Below are 27,205 nucleotides of genomic sequence, written 5' to 3'. Positions count from 1 at the left end.
AATGATGATAACAATACTGCAAAACAACAACAACCAATTTTCAATCTATCAAGTCAAATCCCAAGCAACAACAATCTAGAAAACAATAAAGCCAAATCCTTTTTCTCTAATCCTCGGAGAAAATTCACAAATATTGGAGAATCTTTAGAATCAGCTCTAAAAACTTTGCTTGCTAATAAATTGATTGTTTTACCCGAAGCAAGAATTTATGAACCACCAATCAAGCCAAATTGGTGGAATGACAATCGTTTTTGCAATTATCATCAGAATAAAAGACACCTAACAAATGATTGCCGAAGATTGAAACACATTATCCAAGATCTAATTGATAATGGAACCATCACGGTGGATAGCCATAAGACGAATGAATCACACTTGGCTTTTAAAACTCCGCTTCCAAACTATGATAAAGGTGAATCATCCCAATTGGAAAATGACAAAGGAAAAACCAAAGTAAATTACACTTATACATATGATGATGTAGTAAATGTGATAATTGTTAATGAAAATCAATCTTCAGAACCAATCAACGTTATCACAAGAAGCAAAGCAAAGGTTACCTTTCCAGGTATAGAAAAAGACTCAACATCCACATCACAACAATACAATTTAGTAGAGCAATTACAATGAATACCTGCTCAAATATCAATTTTGGAACTTCTCAAGATTTCACCTATGCATAAGGAAATTTTGGAGAAAGCTTTAGTGGAAACAATGGTTTCAAAAGATCTGGATATAGATCAGTTCCAAAACATGGTAGGAAATCTTATAGCCCCTCATTGCTTATCATTTTCTGAAAATGATGACACATCTTTACAACATCCTCACAATTCTCCTTTGTATGTTGAAGTCTCCATTAATAAAACTCATGTCAAACGTGTACTCATAGATGGAGGAGTTGGCTTAAATATTTGTGCATTAAGTTTGATAAAAGCTTTGGAATATTTAGAGAATGCAGTGGACCCAAAAAAGAAAATAACCATCAAGGCTTACGATGAAGCAGAACATTCTTCTAAAGGAATTGTTGTGCTACCAATAAAGATAGGACCTGTGGTAAAGGATACATTGTGTCAAGTTTTAGACTTGAATCTCTCCTACAACATTCTTCTAGGAAGACCCTGGATTCACAAGATACAAGTAGTTCCTTCTACATATCATCAATGTGTGAAATTTCCTCACGAAGGGCAAGAGATCACTATAATTTCAGATTCTAGTCAATATTGCAATAATTTGAAGCCAACACAAGATACAAGAGTTCCACATAACAGAGAATTAGTATATCCTACTAAAGAAATTCAAGCAAAGTTATGGGAAACTTTTGAAGAAAAGCTCAAGTTAAATGATGAAGGAATGGGAAAGTATTCTTTGAATAAATTTCCACTTTCCCCTAAGTCATATGGAAAACCTGCAGATATTCAATCACAGACATCAAGCTTATCAAAACATATGTTTAAAGGAACCTTTGTTAATGATGGAACCCTTGAAGAAGAAAATGAAGACAAAGACATTCTTGGTTGGTTATACAAAGATGAAGATAAAACTATAGCAACAGCAGCAGAAGTCAATATTCCCATAAAATAATATGGCAAAGGTTATGAAATCATGCAAAAGATGGGATATGAAGGAAAAGGACCAATTGGTAAGCAACATCAAGGTCTTTCAAAACCTATTTGTCCACACTCACAATCCATAGAAGATAAATCCGGTTTGGGATACCTGAAGTCTAATCAAAAGCAACACAATACTCAATAGCAAAAATGGAGAAAGAAATCAGTTTCTAAAGGAGACAATTGGCAAGAAAAGCTACATCAAGCGGCCAAAACAATAGCCAATAAGCAAAAGAAGCAAGAAGATCATGAAAATAAAGAAGAAGAGACTACTATCAAAGGTGAAGAAAAATATTGTCAACAAGTTTTGAAAATACAAACAAAGGCAAAATCTGAACAAGATATTCCAGAGGCAATAAAAATAGAAATGACAGAAATCAAGGAACTTTTTGCACCACATGACATTCCAGTATGGTATAGTGGAGTAATCTTAGATGAGGATTCAGAAATAGATTCCAATGAATATGAATGGAGTCCAGATACCTTATCCACTACATCAAGCAAAGAACACAATGAAGATCAAGCAACTATCACAAAAGAAGACTTGTCTATTGCAGAACAAAAGATAAAATTAGAAAGAAGATAAGAGAAACTCGGAATTCAGAGAAAAGAGGCGTATGCAAAAAGAAAAGCAAATGACAAAAATAGCGACACAATGCCACAAGAAGCGCAAACAAGGATCAGATATGCAAGAACCATAGAAGAAATAAGAGATAGTCAAGTTGGATTAACTATTAGTCCAAAAGAAGCTGAGTTTGAAAGGAGACAAAATCTATTAAAGAGAATCCTCTTTATCATGTACACAAGTCTATCAACTCCAAAATGCAAATGAAGTCAATCAAGAAGAAAATTGTAGTACCAAAGACGTGTGTGTTGATATAATCTATTCATTTAAGGGACAAATGTCAATTGAAGAACCACTTGAGTGTGAACTACAAAATGCTAATATTAATCTTGTTGAAACGCTTGAGAAAGACAATACTCAAAAACATCTAATCTATGATAATACCTATTCTATGCTAAATTATAATCATTATGTCATGAATATTGAAACACCTAATGATGACAATGATTATGATTTACCCCTTCTTCATCCTGAGCTAATTGACTGGGATAATTTAGACAACCCCAAACTCAATGTCTTTTCCAATGATCATGGCTTAGTTGTGTACCTTAACGCTATTGAACCCATCCCACCTAAGATATCTTCTACTAAAGAATCAAGTAATGTTTTTCATAGTCAGGAGAATGCCAAACTTTTCAGTCGCAAAAGTGAAATAAAACAAGGAAAGAGACCTATTGTTGAAAACCAGTTCATGGCAACACTAGATCAATCAAAAGAGAAAATAAAGGGAGTATCTGATGATGAAAACCTCCTTGAGGCGTCAGAAGATGGAAAGTTTGACATTTTTCCTGCATATTTTCTAGAAAGATTTGCTATCCTGATAGAACCAACAGAAGCAGTAAACATTGATACATTAAAGGATCCTAAAATACTTCATTTTGCTGCCTCATTATCAGAAAAAGAGAGGAAAGAATACATGGAATTCTTTAAGCAACGACAAATAAATTTTGCTTGGTCTTATGTAGATATGCCAGGGCTTAACCCAGATCTTATCATGCATCATCTTAATGTGGATTTAAAAGCAAAACCTGTTAAGCAAAAGCTAAGAAAGATGCACCCACATATTGCGCTCCTTGTAAAAATTGAGCTCAAGAAACTATTGGAAGTGGGATTCATAAGACCAGTTGCTTATCCAGAATGGGTTTCAAGTATTGTACCAGTATCAAAACTAGATAAGAGCATAAGAATCTGCACAGATTTCAGAGATCTGAATAAAGCATGTCCAAAAGATGAGTTCCCGCTACCAAACATTGATATCATAGTAGACTTGTTAGCAGGGCATGAGATGTTTTCATTAATGGATGGCTTCTCAGGATATAATCAAATAAGAATTGCACCTGAAGATCAAGAGAAGACAACTTTCACCTATGCATGGGGAACATACTGCTGGAATGTTATGCCATTTGGGCTTAAGAATGTAGGAGCGACATATCAAAGAGCTATGACGACAATTTTTCATGACATGATGCATACATTCATGGAAGATTATGTCGATGACATACTTGCAAAATCTCACACAAGAAAAGAACATTTGAACATTCTAAGCAAGATTTTTGATAGGCTGGAAAGATATCAATTGAGATTAAATCCAAAGAAATGTGCATTCGGGGTAACCTCTGGAAAGCTCCTTGGGTACATTATATCAGCTCATGGTATTGAAGTTGATCCTGGGAAAGTTAAAGCTATCATGGAGATGGAGTCACCTAAGAACATAAGTCAATTGAGATCTTTACAAGGAAGGTTGCAATCAATCCAGAGATTTGTGTCCCAATTGGTCGATAGATGTCTTTCATTTACCCATCTTCTACATAAAAATGTTCCATTCAAATGGGATCTAAAATGTGAAGAAGTTTTTTTACAAATAAAAGAATATCTTATGATTCCTCCAGTACTGATATCACCAACCAAAGGGAAACCATTGTTACTCTATGTCTCAGCAACAAGTGTATCATTAGGCTCTCTCCTAGCTCAACCTAATAATGAAGGAAAAGAAAGAGCAGTTTATTATATCAGCAGAACACTTGTTGGATATGAGTTAAATTATTCATCAATTGAAAAGATATGTCTAGCAGTTGTATTTGCAACTCAGAAGCTACAACATTATATGTTGATTCATTATGTAAAACTAATAGCAAAGATAGATCCTCTCAAATATTTGTTGAGCAAGTCAACATTAACAGGGAGACTAGCCAAATGGGTTATGATACTGAGTGAATTTGACATAGAATATGTTGACCGAAAAGCCATCAAGGGACAAGTCATTACTGATCAATTGGCTGATGCACCTTTACAAAATAGCATGCCTTGCACATCAAATTTCCTGATGCAGATATCTTGACAGTAAGTACAAACTTTTGGGAATTATACTTTGATGGTTCTTATACTCAATATGAATTAGGTGCAGGAATCTTTTTTATCACACCTCAAGGACATACAATTCTGAAATCGTATAACTATGATTTCCATGCACCAATAATACTGCAGAGTATGAAGCATTGGTTATAGGGCTCAAAATGGCCATTGAATGGAATGTTAAAGAACTACATGTCTATGGTGATTCACAACTTGTCATTTATCAAATAAATGATGAATATCAAACAAAGGATGATAAGCTTATGCCATACAAACAGCTAGTGGAGGAATTTAAAGGACATTTTAAAGAAATCACATTCACCCAGATTCCCACAAATGAGAATAAAGCAGCAAATGCAATGGCTACAATATTATCTCTCTTGCAAAATAAAGAGAATCAACAACGTTACGAATTTCTTGTGGAAGATATCTTAACCCCTACCATTCAATCCCAACATACCTATCGAATTTGCCATATATCAGGAACCAGTCAATCCCTATACGGTCAAACCTACCAATATTTGAAAGATCATATCCTTCCTTTGGAATTATCTCGTAATCAACAAAGAAACTTTATCCGTCTGTCTTCTCGCTATACCATTATTGCTGATATCCTATATAGGTGTGGTCTAGATGGTACATTATTGAGATGTCTTGAAAAAGATGAATCCAAGAGAGTTCTTAATGACATTCATGCGGGTATTTGCGGTACACACTCAAGTGGTTTGACATTGGCTAAGAAACTTATTCGTATGGGTTACTTTTGGCCTACTATGGAAAGAGATTCATTCACCTATGCTAGAAAGTGTAAACAATGTCAAATTCATGGAAATCTAATTCATGCACCAGCACAAGAGTTATATCCTATGACAGGATCATGGCCATTTTCACAGTGGGGCCTAGATTTGGTAGGAAAGACCAATCCCTCATCTTCTAATGGACATAAGTTTATTTTGGTTGCTACTGAATATTTTACTAAGTGGATTGAAGCAGTACCTTTAACAACAGTGACAGGAAAACAAATATCATCATTTATTGTAAATTATATAATCTGTCGCTATGGAGTTCCTATGACCATTATCATTGATAATGGAAGACCATTCAAAAATCAAGATGTAAAAGAGTTGTGTGAAAATTTTCATATCCAACATAGGTTCTCTACTCCATATTATCCACAAGGTAATGGTCAAGATAAGGCATCAAACAAAACTATTTTAAAAATCTTGAAGAAAACAATCAATGAAGCTGGAAAAGACTGGCACATTCAGCTAAATCCTTCTCTTTAGGCATATCAAACTAGTGTCCGCACTCCAACAGGGGCAACTCCATATTGTTTGGTCTATGGATCAGAAGCTATATTACCTATAGAAGTAGAGATACCTTCTCTATGAGTATCCTTGCATGGTCTTACACTAGAAGAAGAACAAAGAGTCTCTCAACTCTAGGAACTAGAACTGATTCAGGAATGTCGCCAAAATGCAGCAGATCATTTAAAAGTATATCAACAAAGAATGGCAAGAAGCTATAACCACAAAGTCAAGCCACGCATTTTCCAAATTGGAGACATAGTTCTAAGAGAAAATCCAAGAAATCATCAAGATCGGGAAAAGAAGGGCAAATTTGAACCAAATTGGCTAGGACCTTTTGTCATAGTAGCAACATATGGATCAGGAGCATACAAATTATCTACCCCAGAAGGTGATTAGTTTAATGAACCTATCAATTCTATCCATCTCAAGAAATTATATGCTTGAGATATAAAGTCCTAAAAAAAAATTAAAAAAATAAAAATCAATAAAAAGCATATATAAAATACAACAAAAATGCAATAAATTTAGATGGTGAAAACCTAGTAAACAGGCACTATCTAAAAAGTGAGTTCCTCCATCTATGAGATCGCTTTACGCACCTATCCACTTCATCCTATCGCATCTATCGCTTCCATATATCCTAGGTTATCCATTTCTATGAACCGTTTAGCAAGAAATATGCAGCCTACCAACAATTATCAATCTTTGACATACTTGTCATAGTCAATGTCTTAGATTTTATCAGCATCTATCAATCTGCATTTGTATCCCTCTATGGTTTGGATCTTGATCAAATTCATACATCCATAATAAATTTTTGTTTTTGTTGGGAGCAAAATCCAAATTCCTTTTGCTAAGGCGATCTTTTGAATCTTTGGAAATCCAAAAACATTCAAAAAATTTAGAAAATCCAAAAACACCTAGGATTTTGAAACAGATAACGAGCAACAAAGAAACGAAAATCAAGGCATTTCATCAACAACTGAATCATGAAACTCAAAAACCAAATAATCAATCAGAAACTAATACAAGATTATCCAAGATCATTCATTAAAATGATTATATCAGTTAATGACCATTAGAACATGTGAATGACATACAAGATTCAGTGTTTATATCTTGATTTTATTGCTAATCATGTACTCTATGCGAATCAAGGATGTCCATGACTAGAGAAGCTATGATGGGGCATGATTATTTTCTTTGATTGTTGTCTATGGTTTATCTCTTACTACGGTATGAACTTGTCTCAGGATATGATCGGCAAAAGATCAAGGAGGACGTTCCAAGTCATGCATGAAAGGAGATAATCCTTGTCTGTTTTGCAAGCAATACTCAGGTCAACTTGATCCATTACATCAAGTTTCTTGTATTAACTTGCTATATCAAAATCCATGTAAGGAATACTCATGTCATCTTGAATCATTATGTCAAGTTGCTTGTATTTTTCTTACAACATTTTAAATCTCAATGATGAAATCAAGCACTGTTACAAGATAACATATGAAGAATGGCAGTATAAATTTTAGTTAGATCATTTTATTAGCTCATTATTCATTGCATTATAAGCATTCATTTATTCGTTGCATTATAAGCATATCATTTCATTAACAGATCAACGATCATAAATAAAGATTGAGTATACTTGGACAAACAAAAACAATTTGTATTTAATCATTGTAGGTGCATTCATTTTAATCATTATCCATTTCATTTTAGTTGCATTTTATCATTGCATTAATTGCATTCAATTAAGTGCATTTCATTAACCATGTAAAGTATCATCATTATCATTTCATAAAGATCATTTAGTTGCATCTTTTTCACTTAGATTCATAATCATTATAAGCATAACATATAAATACAAAACAAATCAATCATTCATGTACAAATCCGTATAAATCATCAAATAGAGTATATCATCATTATTCCATTTTATCATTTAGTTGCATGCATAAAATTTCAAAAGAAACATTTCATATAGATCATTTGTATGTACATCATCGTAAGCATTAAGAAATCATTCATTTGCATTTTCATATAGATCATTTGCATTTGCATCATTTAAGTTAAGTAATCATTTTTCATTTGCATCCAAAAACATCAAAATCAAAGCAAAAACATTTATCATTGCATCATGTAAGTTATTATCATCATATCATTATTCATCTACTCATTTGCATCCATAAAATCAAAGCATATAAGCATATAGATCATCATATAAAGTAACATGCATAATAAAAAGCATCATCATATAGAATCCATGTCTGCATATAGATCATCATAAAACAATAAAAGTCCAAGTATACAATGATATCAAATAAACAATACAAATGCTCCAAATCAAATCACGGTTGTCCTATACCACTACCACCTGAATTTGTCTGTCTCTGTGGCTGTGGGTGAGAAGATCCTCCAAATGCATGTCTACCATGCTCACCACTCCTCTGAGGAGGTCCCATGACCTCACCACTGCTAGTATCCATCAACACGGTGGTCTGATAACTACCTGCTCTCTAGCTCTCTGCAACTGCCTCCTCATATCATCGTCGCCAGTAAGAAGTCTCCTTCCCGGCCCAAAATAATGCTCTAATAGTGTTCGCTGAGAGTACCTGATCCAACCTGCTGAATATGATCAATAAGACCCTGAGTATCCTGTTGTCTCCTAACAGTTGTGTCTCTCTCAGTCATAAGAGTCTGTATCTATGCTCGAAGCTGATCAATTTGTGCTCTTAGACTATCAATAGTATCATGCCCTGACACATCATGCTCTGGTATAACTACATCTGGCATATCCTGCACTGGTGCAACCTACTCTGGTAGATCATGTTGTGGTGCATGAATACCAATCCCCTCACCACCAACTTGTCCAACTGCTGGAATCTCAGTCCGAGTCACTCTTCAAACCCATCATCTAATCAGGGGAACATGATCCTCGGGATCTTCATCATCACCACCATGAGCTGCAATAACTCTAGGATCTAGCTGAATCTGTCCAAAATCAATACCTCTCCCGCAACCCCCATCCAATCCAGTCACTCTACCTCCTCTCAATGGCAATCCTCTAGGTGATCTCATCCCTACCCTGCCAGTATCCCTCCCAATCCATCCACCATCTCTCCCACCCATGGGATGAGGTCTTTCAATCCTGCCAGCCGGTCCAAATGGTCCTCCACGTACTCTCAATCTACGTCCTCTCCGTCCAGCTCCACCACCACCACCTCCATCCCCACCATCATCTCCACCTCTCCCAACCTCATGAGCAGCTCTAAGCTCTCGTCTACATCTCTGTCTCCTGATAATAGGATCATCTGAATCATCATCATCATCTCCTGAGCTAGGAGGAGGATCTGTTGGATCCGTAATCTGAGGAAATGGATGAGCTAATAAATACTGAGCATACTCTGCAGTAACCCCAGGATCCAGAATGTGTAATCTCATATCATATGCCACTCTCAGAGTAGTAATAAACTCTGCATGAGCAATCTCAAATGACAAAGATGGTCCCCAATCTCGCCTATCTCTATATCGTCGTGCATATATAGTCACACCAGTAGGCATAGGCTGAATGATACCAAACTGTCTCAAAATCCGACCAATCAACTGTCCCTCAACAATGAAAGGTGTCCAACCAATAAGATATCTACTCTGCATAATAAGCGGTAATGTCTGTGCATCATCCATCTATGGCTCACAATCAACATATGGTCTCCAAGTAATGTTATCTAAAGAATCAACCACCCAACGCCAATACTCCATCTTACCCAGCTTATGCTGAGTAAGGATACCTGCATAAAAATAAACATATGGATGCCTCTCTCCACAAACTCTATGATGGATAGGCCGTGTAATAACAATGTGCTCCCAACACCAGATTTGTAATAAAGTACATCTTGTTGATAAACTAGCACTCTCGTCATACACATCCTGGTGTAGATCATGATATAAATGTGCCAACATGCAAACACCCCAAGCATATCGCGTCTGATGCTGCATCATGCTGAGAAGAACCTCACCCCATCTAATAGAAAAACCTCGCGATCGCCTATCGGGACATATGAATCCTCCAATCAAACCAACCAGAATAATAGGAAGAGTCTCATAGTACATCACCATATCTACCCATCAGATCTCTCCTCTACCGATGCTCTCATCAGCAAAAATGACTCTACAAGCCTCTGTACCAACTCGATCCTGATAATCATACTGCACTAGCTCACCAGTCACCAGGATGTGCAGAATCCTGTAGACATCCTCAAGAGTAACACTAATCTCACCCATCGGCAGGTGGAAAGTGTTATGCTCATTGTGCCATCTCTCGGCTAATACAGTCAACAATCCTCTATTATGTGTAATCGCAAGCATAAATAATAAATGGCATAAACCACAGGCATCTATATGTCTAATCTCAGCCTGGGACAACTCTAGAACTAAATGACGTATGGCTGGTAATTTCTCTCGACACTGGAGAACATCAAGTTTCTCCTATTTTTCAAGAGAAATCAATCAATCAAATCAAACTGAATCAATCAATCAAGCTAATCAGAGCTACTTAATCATCAAAATCTATCAATCAAGCTAATCAGAGCTACTTAATCATCAAATCTATCCATCAAGCTAATCAGAGCTACTCAAATATCACATCTATCAAATCAAGCTAATCAGAGCTACTCAATCCAGTAATCAAAGCTATCTATTGATCTATCAATCATGCAATCACTCAATCACTCAATCACGACTCTATTTTATCATACATGCGTATCAAACACGTTAAAACTAATCATCAAAGTGATTTTTAGCTTTTGTACCTATCAACAATATAAATTTAAGCAAAAGCGCTATCTTTTAGAGCATATGCGCTAATCAACAATGCATATGTGCTACTTTAAGCAAAAGCGCTATCCCTTTCAGCATATGCACTAATCGACCATGCATATACGATGCTTTATGCATTTGTGCTATCTTTTTGAACATAAGCACTAACAAATGACACATATGCGCTACTTTAAGCAAAAACGCTAACATTCTATGCAAATGCGCTAACAAACAGAGCATATGCACTAAACAATTCATTTGCGCTAACCAAAATTGCATATGCACTAAACTAAATTACAAATGCGTTAATCTAAAAACGAAAAAATCAAAAATTTTAAAAATTCAAAAAAGAGCGCCTAAAACATGAAATTTTGACCAAAAACTTGAAAACAAAGCTCGAGATAAGAGACATACCAGATAACCATACTCGGTTGGCCGCTGATATCGCTTAACTCACTCAAATTGATGACACTCCACTGGAATCACCATTTTGGCCACCTCGGCAAGAATATTCTCTCCAAAAGCTGACAAGGATAACAATGAAGTTAAAATTAGCCTTGGTAATTTTATATTTACTATTTGAAGAGTAATTAATTTTAAAAATGGGGCAATGTAATTTGTTTTTATTTTTTTTACAAATGAATTTAATTGACTGAATTTTTATCACATTATCACGAGATTAATCATTCAGACTTAAATTTTCAACAATTTCACGATCAATCTCCTAAGGGGGCACACAATCTGGATTTTCAATCTCTATCAGGCATTATCGAGACTTGATTTAATCTTTGAAACAATGTTGTCTCAACATCATTTCAAAGAGGGGCAAAATGTATACACCTAAAATTGGCTATGAGCAATCAAATAAATATTTTATATTTATTTAATAATTATTCGTCTATTAAATAGTTAATTTGAAAAGATTAATTCATTTAATTCATTTCGTGACTTTCTATTAATTAATATTTTATTAATTAATTCATTTATCCTATTCTTCTAATTAATTAAATATCTAATATTTAATTATCTTCTCCAATCAATTAAATATCCAATATTTAATGGTTATTCTCCTATCCTATAGTCTCAAAAATTAAATAATTCTTAAATTATTTAATCCCTTTATCCAACTCACCCTCCATCTCCACTTCATCTTCCCTTTGCCAACTCATCAAACATGTGGCTAAAGAAATTAATATTCCTTAAATATTAATTCATGATTTACCTTCAACCTCCAAAATTAATGAAATTGTGTACGTACACACATTTCATAACCATTTCCTATATTCTCTCCAACACCCCCTACATCTTGGGAAGGACTTGAGTCCACTTGTCCTACCATGCCTAAATTTCCTCCAACCATCCCTAGATTCCCTCGGTCAGCAACCCAGTCAAGGTGAGATGAGTGGCACTTGTCTTCTCCTTCCCCCTTTCTCTCAACCTTCACCTTTGCTCATAGCCATTCAAATCTGTAGATCTGATCATGACCATTGATCTAAGCCACATCATCTAATCCTCTCAAAGTCTATAAAATCAAGAGCTTCAGTTGAGAGGAAGTTAGTCTTCAAAAATAGTCTTCAAGCCAATCTTATGCATCTGTGAGTTTTTGAAGCAAATAGCAAATATCATTTTAGCAATATAATCATATAGTATTATCATTTTAGCATAATCATGTAGCTTTGCATATCATACTATCAGTTAACTACAAGTTATCAGTCCATTCTTCAGATTCCATCTTGGAAGCCAACAGTGCATTGTTTGAGAGCACACCATCTGCAACCAGGAACAGTGGAGTTAGGACACAATGAGACATAAGTCATGAAGGTAAAATAATATTTTATTTTAATATGTATTTCATGTAGTTTCATTGGTGGATTTTGGATTTCCTGTATGCATTTCCATTGTATTTTGTGAAACTAACTTATTGCAGGTAACATTCTAAGGATGAAATTCAAGCTCACACAATAATATATATAAATATTTATATATTAAATAAAAAAATACATATAATATTTTAAACATTATACATAATAGTAATATAATATATTATATATTATGATATATTATATATTATATTATATTTATAGAAATAAGCTAATAGAAATAGAATATTTGATAATATCGGATATCCGTTACCTACAAATATATCTGATATCTGTTACCTCTCACAAATATCAATAGCCTTGGGATTTGCCTCGGGATTCCTTTGGGATTTGGTTAGGACATGCCAAACCTAGAAAGTCAACACAAAAAATGTGTTTAGGAGTTTTCCTTTCTTTTCCAGACTTCGCCAATGTAGCTAACAACTTTTTTTTACTCGAAATTGATGAAACAAAAATGATTTTTAAAGGAGATTCTCAGCTTTCCACCAATTTAAATTATGCCTTATTTTGAATTTAATAAATTATTATTATTCATTTTCTATTTGAATTACGACTAAAGTCCTGACTAATAGGATGATTGAAAAACATTTATAACTTTTAAACGATATCAAAAAAAATGAATTTGAAACATGCGTCACATTTTGTGCTTCACATACTATAGGATTAAAAAAAATGAATTTCATAAGTTTTTGACCAAGTTATGGTGGTCAGACATATGATTTTCTATTTTTTTTTAAAGTTATAGTAAAAAAATCATAATTAATTATTTACTTCAAAAAAAATATGCATCACATCCAAACATGAGTCTATTGGCAATATGAAGGAATTGACTATGTGTTGCATTGATGTTTTGTCATTGATGTCAACACTAGTTGTTATGGTTGCTTACCGGCTTCCGATAGAAGGATTGGATTGGGAAGATTATCAGTTGATTGTCACTGGTATGATCTGAATGATGGAATAAGTTTGTATGAATGGTTCATATGCTTTTGAAGTATGTTTCAGTCAATTGGTATTGACTTGATCATCTGATGTTATCTTATGTTCTAGAAAGCCTACTTTGTAGGTCCGATAAGGGTTTCATCGGCAGAGCTTTATTGAAGATCTTTGATGTAATGCATAAGTGGTATTGGTGCAACTTCTAGAAGGGATTCGGGATGCTGATGGTGATTGTGTTTGTGCCTCAATTGATTGGTGTCATTACTTTGGCATGTGAGGATCTAATTTAGGTACGGTCTTATCTAGGTTATGGACTGGTTTCATGAAACGTGTTGGTGGATCCTTCTAATACGCTTCCGGGATGTTTTATTGATTGGATGATATTTGTTTGGCCTTAGGCCGACATGTATTATGATTTTATTTCTGGATTATGTAATGGATCTATTGAATTGTCATTTGGGTGGCCGACCTAATTGGTTAGGTCTCGGGTTGGTATAAAAGTGATGTAAGATCTCATTATAGATCAGATATGTATAGGCAAGGAGCGAATAATGTAATAATTCTTTGTGCAGAGGATTTGGTTGATCATAGGTGATCAAGTTGGGTTTATGTAAGAGGTTTTAGACCTTCGGTATTGAGCTTAAGTGTAAGTGTAATCTGGTATGTCTGATGCTATCATAGGTAGTTCTTCTTTCTAGATTTTTATCCAAATATTTTGAGGTGGTTAACCTCTTTTGTAGTCAGTGAGACTCCATTGTGATGAGTAGTGCGCTCTAGGCAGTGTGCCTTCCTGCATGTGCAGGCCCCTTATTGTAATATTTATTCATCTGATCAGTGGATAGATATTGTGGGTCTTCAATCTCATCGTGGTTTTTCCTCTTTGAGGTTTTCCATGTATAAATCTATGGTGTTATGGTGTTCATCTTTGTGGTTGCACTATTTCTTATTGTTATATGCTTTTATATTTACCGGTTGTTGAGTTGTTGTATTGATAAGGTTAATTTTTTCTATTCTGGTAGAACATTGAGTCACCTCCCCTCTCAGTGTTCTTGGATTCCAACAATTGGTATTAGAGCATTGTGCCTCAGAGGAAGCCTAACAACTTGAGGGAAATCATGAATCCAAAATCCATGGAGATGTGTTTGAGGTAGCAACTTGAAGTTGCTCTTGAAGATTTTGAAGCTGAAAAAATTAAGAACATAAAGATGGAAAATGAACTTAGATTTGTAAAAGAATTCATTATCACTCTGCAAGAAAAGCTATCTAATTCTCAAGCCAAAATGAAGGAATCGTGAGAATAATTGCAAGATCAAAATGATGAGAAAAGGATACTCTTAAGAACCTATGTCAGAAGTTGAATCAAGAAAATGAAGTTATGAAGAATGAAACACAAGCCCTAACTATGAGGATGGCAAAAGAAATTGAAGATACAAAGAAAAAGGAGGAATACCTTGCTAGATCACTGAACGACAGATGTGAAGAATGCATCAGGTTGGCTCATGAAAGTGATGTGTTGAGAATAGAATTAGTGCAATTCCAAAACAATGAACAAGAACTTGAAAGACAGATGATCTGACTATTACAAATGAGTATATGGACAAATTAAAGGTTAGTTTAGCACAACTTAATGAATTATTTGAGAGCCAAAGGCAAAATAAAGACTCCAGAGGACTTGGATTTGAACAAGGTTAGAGCTCTGGTACTGCAAATGAAGATCAAACATCTGGTTTACAGAATGATCAAAACAACCGGAACCAAAGGACACTGGTAAGGCAACCCAATGCACATAAATTCAATGGTAGATGTTTTTTTTGCAATAAATTTGGTCATATGTCAAGACATTGTAGAAATAGAGAAAATCAGGATAACAATGCAGTTCTTGGTCTTGTAAAAGGTATGGTCACAAGGCCGAAGATTGTAGAATAAATGTGAAATGTCATGCACGTGGAAATTAAGACATATGGCTAATAGATCTAGGTTAAGGAATGGTCAAGGTTATAGTAAGGTAATTCAGAAGAATAATATCACTTGTTATGCATGCAACAAAGTAGGACATATTGCTAAATTTTGTAGAAGCAAGAACCTACCGACATGAAGTGATAAATCTGATGAAAAAGGAAAGAAGAAGGTTGATGACATTCAGAAGGAGCATGAGAAGAAGTGGGCTATGAATTATGAGGCTCACCGACATAATCAATTTCCCTAGATGTTCATTTGGCTAAAGGATATACCTCAGTTACTCAACCGACAGAGCAAAATGTTCCTGCACTGGCATGAAACTGCTCTAGTAACTAAGGCATTCACCTTAAGGGGAGGCAAATTGATGAAAAATCTTGCATTGCCCCTGGTAATGGTCTAAAAGCCTGTTTCAGATCTTTGGAGAAGTTAGCTTTAAGGTTTAATGATGAAGATTTATTAGATCTTGGATCTGGTTTGGTTTACTGATAAGTCACTTTATGAGTTATGATTTGGTCATGCATCTATAGTTAAGTATTTTAGAATCTTTGGAAGTAAGTGTTATATCAAAAGAGATGATTCCATTGGAAAGTTTGACCCTAGATGTGATGAAGGAATATTTCTTGGTTATTCTGATAAAAGTAAAGCATATAGATGTTATAACAAAAGATTGCAGAGAATTGTGAAGATTGTTAATCAGAACTTATAAATGAGAACCGGAAGTGGGGATATCATAACTAAACTGGTAGCACCTATACCAGAACAAAATATTGAACTAGTTACCCCGACAATATTAGAAAATTTAATAGTAACTGAAGATCAGAGCAGAGAAACAGAAAGTCAGAAGACTCCTAGGTATGTAAGGTTGAATCATTTAGAAGATCAAATAATTGGACAAGAAGATGGTTGGCAGCTGATGAGGTATGTTTAATTTCTCAAGTTGAACCAGCATCAGTAAGTGAATCTTATAAAGATAAATGTTGGATGTAAACTATGGAAGAGAAATTAGATCAGTTAGAAAAGGACAATACATGGACTTGGATGTTTTTGGAACTAGGCTTAATTGGTTTACAAAGTGTTGAACACAGAGTACCACTAAGAGGGAGGTGAATTAGTGGTTCCTAAACTATTTGATTTGCAAAGCAACTTTAGAATACCAGTTAATCGCTTAAGCACTAAACAATAAAACCGGTAAAGCAAGAAGGAAAGCCAAAGAGATCAATCATAGAAATGCAACTCACAACACCAGATGTACATGGATAACCCAATGTGGGAAAAACCTTAGTGAGAAAAGTTGTTGGAGACTACTGCTCCAATCCAACCTCACGGGTAAAACATTGAATTACAAAGATTTAGGGCACCAACCCAAGGAGAACCAACCCCTTCTGTTTTAGGGCATCGACCCAAGGAGCACCAACCCCTGCACCAAGCTCCAACTTGGCGATGTATATTGAAATACAATTTAGATACAGTTAAGGCTTCTTGTTGCAAATGAATTTTGCAACTCTTGATTAAATATTCTACTATCGGTTGACAGTCTTTTCTCCTCCACTGAATCTCACACTATCGATTGTGGGATTACTCTCTTTGATTCTTGGCCTCTCTCTCTCTCTCTCTCTCTCTCTCTCTCTCTCTCTCTCTCTCTCACACACACACACACACACACACACACACACACACACACACACACAACACATTATGTCACACTTGGATGCTACCTGCTCTGCCACACCTTGTCGGTTTAGCATAACTGTGAAACTATAGTTATACCGGTACTCAGTCACTGCCGGTTGAACCCTCTCACTAGTATGCTTGCTCACTTACTCTGCAACTTTCTCAGAATTCGTTCTAAGGCTAACAATTCTTCTTTGCACTTAATCTCTCTTTTCTCTTCTTCTTTTCTGCAGCATCATCTTGCTCTGTCTCGAGCTCATATATTTATCATCGTGATTTCTTGTCAAGAATGTATTCAAACACTGAGCGGTTAGGGTTTCCTTTACCCGACACAATCTTCATGAGATCTGATCCAGCTTGTCTTGGATCGATCACCTATACTCTAGGGATGCATCTATACACAGTTTCCATTATCCAATGCATACTTGCTAAGGATAGCAATCACATACAAGATTTCCTGCCTTGAAATTTGTCAACCCATAAGCACTTCAGTTGTTTCCTTTTTGAGGTCTTCTTGCAATCGAATTTCCTTTGCATTGATCCAGGGGCCAACTACTCCCTGATCTTCCTCTGTCATTCTTTCTTCCTCAAGCTGAATTAGTCGGTTACAATCCCATGATTTGTGGTTGTTTCATTTATGTCAACTAACAGTTTCACCAACTGTGTTGATGGTGGCTTTATCGACCTCTGCATATTTTCCACCTCGGCTCCACATGGTATCACCATGGTCAATCACTTAGCTCACTGACACACATTCGGTCCATACTTGAACATTCAACAAACTCATACTGGTACACGCCTTTACTGGTGAGGCCTTCTTCTTCTGCTAACTAGCAGTGCACACTATACTGGTAACACATCTTCACCTCCAGTGGTTTGTGATAACTTTAACATTCTGCCTCTTCATCATAAACAAGCAACCAATCTCCAGATTGGTTTATTCCTCTACTGGTTGCCACTCAACCTACTAGCACACACACAACCTTCATCCCAGGTTCTACCTTACCGGTAAGCCTTCCTTCTGTCTACTTACTCTCATGTGTATTACCATCATATAGGTCACTTCTTCTTTCTTGCTGGTGACCTTGCCAAACCGGTTGACATCAATGACAACTCAATGCCAAAATGCCAACAATCTCCCCCTTTGGCATTGATATCAACTTATCGCAAGATACTTCATACTGGTACATTTCTCCCCCTTTGACACAATGACAAAGTATAGTATACACTCCCCCTTGATCCATACCGAGTTCCCCTTGAACCACATAAAGCCTTCCTAGACAGATGACACAACTCCCAACTTGTGTCGAAGGTAATCAAAAGTGCTTACCAGTAATGGTTTGCTGAAAATGTCTGCTACTTGTTCTCCAGTAGGGACATAATCCATCCTTACCTCTTGTCCTTCAACCTTCTCTCTGAGAAAATGATACTTGATAGCAATTTGATTTGTTTTGGAATGCATTACTGGATTCTTTGTTGTGTTGATTGACTCGAATTGTCACACCGGATGAGAATAGGATCAGTGATGTCCACCTATATGTCTTTGAGAGTTTGCTTCATCCAAAGCACCTGAGAGCAGCATGTAGCAGCAGCAATGTATTCAGCTTCAACAATAGATAGAGAGACTGAGTCCTGCTTCTTGCTTCTTACTATGTCATGAGACCAACCGGTCACCTAGAAAGAATGCACCACAACTTGTGCTCTTTCAATCATCAATGCAACCTACCCAATCAACACCAATGTATTCTTTCAAGATAAAATCTCCTAGTTTAGGATACCACAATCCATAGTTGAGCGTCCCTTGTAGGTACTTAAAGATTCTGCTAACAACATTCATATGTGACTACTAGGTGTAGCTTGGAATCTGGCCACCATGCATACTGCCTGAACTATATCTAGTCTTGAAGTAGTTAGATACAGTAGACTACCTATCATGGATCTGTACAGAGTCTCGGTTCATCATTCTTGCTCAATTTACTACCGGTCACCATGGGGGTACTTACCGGTTTACAATATTCCAGTTGGAATTTTTTCAACATCTCCTTTGCATACTTGATTTGTGAGATAAAGATTCCTTTATCTTGTTGTAATATCTACAAACCAAGGAAGTGAGTCAATTCACCAAGCATTGACATCTCAAATTCTGACTGCATCTGATCAACAAATTCTTTGCAGAGGGTGTCTTTGTTGCCTCCAAAGATAATGTCATCTACATACACAACCACAATGATCATGTGGTTCCCATCTTTCTTTATGTATAAATTGCTATCAACACTTCCCTTTTTGAATCCCTTATCCTTCAGGTACTAATCTAATCTTGAATACCATGCTCTAGGAGCTTGCTTTAGACCATACAAGGCCTTCTTCAACCGACACACAAATGTCTCATCATCATGCAGCAGAAACCCTTCCGGTTGCTCCATGTACACGTCTTTTTCCAAATTTCAATTTAGGAAGGCAGATTTTACATCCATTTGGTATACTTTATAACCCTTGTAGGCAGAGTAGGCTAGAAACATTCCAATTGCTTCTAATCTAGCTACTGGTGCAAATGTTTCTTCAAAGTCAATCCCCTATACCTAAGAGTATCCTTTGCGCACTAGTCTAGCTTTATGACTAACAATCTTACCTTCTTCATTCATCTTATTCTGGTAGACCCATTTTGTGCCAATGATATTCTTGTCTTTCGGTCTAGGGACTAATTCCCAAGTCTTGTTCTTCTCAATCTGTTGCAGTTATTCTTCCATTACATCCATCCATTCTTGTCTTTTCCTGGCCTCATTGAATGTTTTGGGTTAAACTTCAGTCATGAGGCATAGGTTGACTTGTTCATCATTCCGGGCAAGTCTTCTTCTAGTCTGCACACCATCACTCTTATTTCCTAGAATTTTCTCTTCTGGGTGATTCAGCTGTACATACCGGTTGGGGGCTTTCTTGGATGCTTCCTTTGGTTCAATGTCTAACTGAGCTTCATCATCTTCATCATCGGAGTTATCATACCTATTGATATGTGGTTGACATCCTTTGTGCATATCCTCATCAACTTTTACATGCACACTCTCAATGACTCTTCTTAGTCTTTTGTTGTAGCATTTGTAGGCCTTGATATTTGATGAGTAACCAAGGAAGATTCCTTCATCACTCCTGGAGTCAAAACTTCCTAGACCATCCATATCTTTCTTGATAAAGCACTTGCTTCCAAATACTTTGAAGTATTTGACAGATGGCTTATGGTCATACCACAACTCATAAGGTGTCATTCTGCTGTTTATTCTTAATTTAACCCAGTTCAAAGTATATGTGGCAGTATGAACAACTTCTTTCCAATATGTGTCCGACAGACTGGCCTCATTTAACATGGTTCTAGCCATCTCCTTGACTGTCCTATTCTTCCTTTCTACCACACCATTTTGCTGTGGTGTCCTAGGAGCTGAGCATTGCCTTCTAATTCCATGCTTTTCACAATAATCTTCAAACTCATTTGAAGTAAACTCTCCACCCCAGTCTGATCTTAGGCATTTTAACCTGCACCCACTTTCTTTCTCCACCATCTTCCTAAAGATCTTGAATCTCTCAAATGCTTGTGATTTATCTTGTAGGAAGGTGACCCATGTCATTCTTGATTAATCATCAATGAAGAGCATAAAGTATCTTTCACTTGCAAGTGCTCTTGTCCTAGTTGGACCACACAATGCACAATTTCAGGTGGTCTTGAGGTGTTGTGATCTTTTGTCCTGAAGCTCACTTTAGTTTGCTTACCTTTTACATATTCATCACAAAATGTGCTTACCAGTTTGATGATGGGTGGAATATTCCTCACACGCCCCTTTCTGCTTACTGCAACTAGGTTATCAAAGTTTATGTGACCTAATCTTCAGTGTCGCAACCAACTTTCATCTACTTGTCCTAACATACATTGGGACTCATAGCGCTCCTTCAGATTGTAAACATTTCCATTTGTTCTCTTCCTTCTGCCACAACTTGACCGATACTGTCTTTCTTTATCTAGCAACCGGTTGAGTCAAAGGTGAATTTGTAACCTTTGTCACAAATATGACTCACACTCAGCAGATTGTGCTTAAGGCCTTCCACATAATATACATCATGTGCCTTCAATTTTCCATCAATACTTAGAGTGTCATTTCCCTTTATTTTGATGGATGAGTTGTCTCCAAACCTTACTGAACCACCATTCTAGTCTTCAATTTCCTTTTGTCACCAGTCATGTGGTTTGAGCAACCCCTATCTACAACCCATAAATTTTTCCTTTTAGCATGTAAGGCAGTCTGTACTATGAGACTTGATTCTGCCTTTTCCTTTTCTTTCTCAATCCATACCGGTTTGGTTTCCTTCTTCTTGTCAGTTTCTATATTATGCTCAGATTCAGTTACCGGTTCTTGATTAGGATTTGTCTTCTTCTACTTGATCTTCTGGTTTTTACACAACTTTGCTATGTGTCCAGACTCTTGACAGTTATAGCATTTTACATCTTCATATAAGGGAACATCCTTAAAATTATTTTGGGATACCGATTTATTCTTCCTACATTCAAAAATCTTATGACCATATCCATTGCACTGATAGCAGACAACATTCATATCATAGAGTGCATTAAATGGATTTATACTTTCATAACTTATAGGGGGCTTATTGATTAATCTACAGTCAGTCATTCTATGCCCAAATTTGTTACACCAGTAACAATAACCATGAAAGTTTGAAACATACCGGTTAGGTAGCCTTGGTCCTAAATGGAATTGCCTCATCGAGGGTCTTCCCTTAATATTGTTGAATTTGGTGAAACCTTCATGATCAACCCTTGCATTTCTCCTTGGATTTGCATGTTGATACAAGAAGTGTGGCCTCTGGTTCATTGTTGTATACTAATTTGAGTGGCTATTTCCAACAACATCTGCATATGTCTTTTTACCGATATCCTTGCCTACAGTGAAAGTCTTCTTTTCTTCACCTTCAAAAGAAGAGGTGAACTTCATTTCTTTACCGGATTTATCTTTGTGGGTTAAAATTTGACCTACTTCAAAGCCTAAACCACCAGTGTCTTTGGATTTCTCTATTTGCTCAGCATCTTGTCTAAGGCCTCGATGTTGCCTTCATATTTGCTCCTTATTTTTATTTCTTCTTTACTTTCTTCAAGCTCCTTTTTGAGCTTCACTATCTCTGCTTCCAACTCTTGATGCTCCTTTTCCTTCTTTTTCAGATCAGAGGATGTAGCTTCACATATCTTCTTAGTTTCTTCCAACTACAATTTCAAGTTAGATATAACTTGACTGGACTCATCTAGGGATTTCTTCAAGAGATCTTGTTCATCTACTGCAACAAGCTTGAAATTTTTGAGTTCTCTTCTTAATTTTCTCAGTTTCTCAAGAGAACTGATAAGTTCCCCTTCCAAGTCCACTTCAGCCTCAATATCCTCCTCTTTCTCATCTTCATCAACTGGTTCACCAAGTGCCATGAAGAGATTGAATTTTCTATCATTCTCATGGTAATCATCTTCTGATACATTTTCTTCATCTGTTGTATCATCCTCAATAGTGTATAGACTGTTCTGATTCTGGTAGCCTCTCCTTCCTTGTCGATAGTCATTTCTTTCTCTATCTTTGCCAGCAGATTTTCTAAACTCTCTTGACTCATCTCCACCAGTTTCTTTGTGAGGACAATTAGCAGCAAAGTGTCCGACCTTCCCACAGTTGAAACATTTAAGTGGTAGCTTTCCTTTATATCGATCGGATCCTCTTTTGAGCTTCTTGACAAAGTTTTCTACTTTTGTATCAGAATCTTCACTGGATTCTTTATGAGTAGCTGCTTCTTTCCCCTTTTTGGTGATGTTGAATGTTGCTTCTCTCCTTAAGGAAGTGTCACTGGTTGTTCTCATCTCATAGGTTGTCAGTGAGCCAAATAACTGATCCATTATAAAGGTCTTCAGGTCCTTGGCTTCTTCTATGGCAGACACCTTAGTATCATACTTGGCTAGGAGAGATCTAAGTACCTTCTTGACGAGAGTCTCACCTGCAATCTCTTCACCAAGTCCTTTGATGGTGTTCACAGTTTCATCAAATCAGTGAAGATAGTCTGCAACCTTTTCATCATCTTTCATCTTGATGCTTTCAAGTTGGCCCCTTAGTGCTTGCAGCTTGGCCTCTTTGACTTTTGCATCTCCTTCAAATAACCTCAACAATTTATCCCAAGTCTCCTTTGTTGAAACATAGTGCATGACTTTGACAAACTTATTATTTGACAGCCCGCTCAAGATAGCATGTTTGGCCTTTGCATTGTTCTCATATTCCTTTTTGGCATCCAGATCAGTGGGAGGAACACTAGGAACAACATAGCCATTCTTGACAGACATCCACACATCAAAACCCAGAGAGGAAATGTAGGTCTCCATTCTTCTGCTCCAGAAGGCATAATTAGAACTATCAAACATGGGGGCTTTAGAGGAAACAGATTCATTTATTTCCATTGTGTTCAAAGTCCAGAATCTACCCAAGGTTTAATGATAACAGGGAACCTATGCTCTGATACCAATTGTTGAACATGAAGTACCACTGAGAGGGGGGTGAATCGGTGGTTCCTAAAGTATTTGATTTGCAAAGCAACTTCATAATACTAGTTAATTGCTTAAGCACTAAACAATTAAACCAGTAAAGTAAGAAGGAAAGCCAAAGAGATCGATTGCATAAATGCAACTCACAACACCAGATGTACGAGGAAAACCCAATGTGGGAAAAACCTCGGTGAGAAAAGCGGCTGGAGACTACTGCTCCAATCCAGCCTCACAGGTAAAACACTGAATTACAAAGATTTAGGGCACCAACCTCTTTTGTTTTAGGGCACCAACCCAAGGAGAACCAAGATCCAACTTGGAGATGTATATTGAAATACAATTCCTCTACAGTTAAGGCTTCTTGTTGCAAATGAATTCTGCAACTCTTGATTAAATATTCTACTGCTAGTTGACAGTCTTTTCTCCTCCACTGAATCTCACACTACCAATTGTGGGATTACTCTCTTTGATTCTTGGCCTCTCTCTCTCTCTCTCTCTCTCTCTCTCTCTCTCTCTCTCTCACACACACACACACACACACACACACACACACACACACACACACACACACAACACACTGTGTCACACTTGGATGCTACTTGCTCTGCCACACCTTGTCAGTTTAGCTTAACTATGAAACTACAGTTATACCGGTACTCAATCACTACCGGTTGAACCCTCTCACTGGTATGCTTGCTCACTTACTCTACAACTTTCTCAAAATTCATTCTAAGGCTAACAATTCTTCTTTGCACTTAATCTCTCATTTCTCTTCTTCTTTTCTGTAACATCATCTTGCTCTGTCTCGAGCTCATATATTTATCATCATGATTTCCCGCCAAGAATGCATTCAAACACTGAGCGGTTAGGGTTTCCTTTACCGGACACAATCTTCATGAGATCTGATCCAGCCTGTCTTGGATCGTTCACCTGTACTCCAGGGATGCATCTGTACACGATTTCCATTATCCAACGCATACTTGCTAAGGATAGCAATCGGGTACAAGATTTCCTGCCTTGAAATCTATCGACCCATAAAACACTTCAGCTGTTTCCTTTTCGAGGTCTTCTTGCAATCGAATTTCTTTTGCATTGATCCAAGTGCCAACTACTCCCTGATCTTCCTCTGTCATTCTTTCTTCCTCGAGCCACATTAGTCAGTTACAATCCTATGATTTGTAGCTATTTCATTTATGTCGACTAACAATTTCACCAATCGTGTCGATGGTGGCTTTATCGACCTTTGCATATTTGCCACCTCGGTTCCACATGGCATCACCTTGGTCAATCACTCAGCTCATTGACACACAGTTGGTCCATACTTGAACATTCAACAAACTCATACCGATACACGCCTTTATCGGTGAGGCCTTCTTCTTCTGCTAACCAGCAATGCACACTATACCGGTAACACATCTTCACCTCCACTGGTTTGTGATAACTTTAACATTCTGCCTCTTCATCATAAACAGGAAGCCAATCTCCAGATCGGTTTATTCCTCTACCGGTTGCCACTCAACCTACTAGCACACACACAACCTTCATCCCGGTTTCTACCTTACTAGTAAGCCTTCCTTTTGTCTGCTTACTCTCATGTGTATTACCATCATATAGGTCACTTCTTCTTTCTTGCTGGTGACCTTGCCAAACCAGTTGACATCAATGACAACTTAATGGCAAAATGCCAACACAAAGGATACTCTCAGGAGGAAGGAATTGATTATGTTGAATCCTTGCTTTGGCAGCTAGGACTTTCAGATATTTTCAAGGTTTTTCTGGTATGGTATTTGGTTTATGAGGACTTTACACTATGAGCATATTCAGATGCAGATTAGGCAAGTGATGTTGATAACTAGATAGGATCATCTGGTGAAGCTTTCTTTCTTGGATCAACAAGAAGTAGTCATGTACTTCTGAAGCTGAGTATGTTGCTACTAATTGTACACTAGTTCTATGGATGAAGCAAATGTTGAAGGATATAAGGGTAGATTGCAATGAAATGTAAAAATCATTTGTGCAAAGGATTTGGTCGATCATAGGTGATCGAGTTGGGTTTATGTAAGAGGTTTTAGACCTCCGATATTGAGCTTAACTGAAACTGTAATCTGGTATGTTTGATGCTATCATAGGCAATTCTTCTTTCTAGATTGTTGTCCAAATATTTTGAGGTGGTTAACCTCTTTTGTAGTCAGTGAAACTCCATTGTGATGAGCAGTGCGCTCTAGGCAGCATGCCTTCATGCATGTGCAGGCCCCTTATTGTAATATTTATTCATCTGATCAGTGGATAGATATTGTGGTTCTCCAATCCCATCGCGTTTTTTCCTCTTTGAGGTTTTCCATGTATAAATCTATGGTGTTATGGTGTTCATCTTTGTGGTTGCACTGTTGCTTATTGTTATATGCTTTTATGTTTACCGGTTGTTGAGTTGTTGTATTAATAAGGTTAAATTTCTCTATTTCGCTAGAACACTGTTTCACCCCCCCCCCCCCTCTCAGTGTTCTTGGATTCCATGAGAGTCTTATACTTATATCTATAATCTTATAAAAAATTATTATGATCGGATTGTGGTTAGGGTGGTCAGATAAACACCTGCTTCTTATCTTTTTCCTAAACTTTTAGTACTACTGCATTGAAATTTCAAATTTTTGCCAAATAGTTTTTTTCTTCTTTAGAAAACAACTAGTAGCTTAGAAACTACATTAAATTTGATACATATTATATTCTTACATATTTTTGAAATAATGTTGATAACATTCATTTTTTTACATCAAGTTGCCTAACTCTATTTTTCTGAATTTTCATTACCACTTAAGGGCCTAGTTTGGCCCACCATGATCCTGCACATACCCATGCGTGATTAAATTTGAGGTATGTAGGTTATAATAATTGATAAGAGTTTTGTTGGATATTGGCTGATATGTTGTCATTGATGTCAACATATGTGGAGATTGTTGATGAGGAGATTGTTGGAAAGTTTTGTTAACGTATCCTTTTGTGTATTCTAGTATTGTAGTTTGATTAGATGAGTTGGTTTAGCCTATGTGTTGTAGTTGAGATGATGTGGTTTAAAGGGTTTCTGGTATGTTGTCTATAGATGGTTCATTCCCATTTGCAGAGGTTTGCATGATGATTTGTTTGAGTTACGAGAACCAGTATTGGGGATGTTATGTAGTTGTCTGTGTTATTTGGTATTCTGGTTTGTGCTCCATATTGCTCTAAATTTTCTATATCTTTAGTTGTGGATGTGTGGGATGTGTTTAGGACATTTGTGTGTGTCTTTCATTCGATTGGTTCATGATTTGGAAATCCACAAGCAAATCTTTCAGGTTGACAGATAGTTATGTTGATGTTCTTGAGTTTCAATAGAGAGATGATGATGATTTTTCTAATCCGAGTTGTTGCAGTTATTATGATGCAATCCACATTGCTTGTGAATGTCTCTAGATCATGTTCTATATGTATTGGTGGTCCACATTGAT

Source organism: Cryptomeria japonica, chromosome 5 (genome assembly GCF_030272615.1).
Source record: "Cryptomeria japonica chromosome 5, Sugi_1.0, whole genome shotgun sequence".
Lineage (NCBI taxonomy): Eukaryota > Viridiplantae > Streptophyta > Pinopsida > Cupressales > Cupressaceae > Cryptomeria > Cryptomeria japonica.
This window is presented reverse-complemented; position numbering follows the sequence as displayed.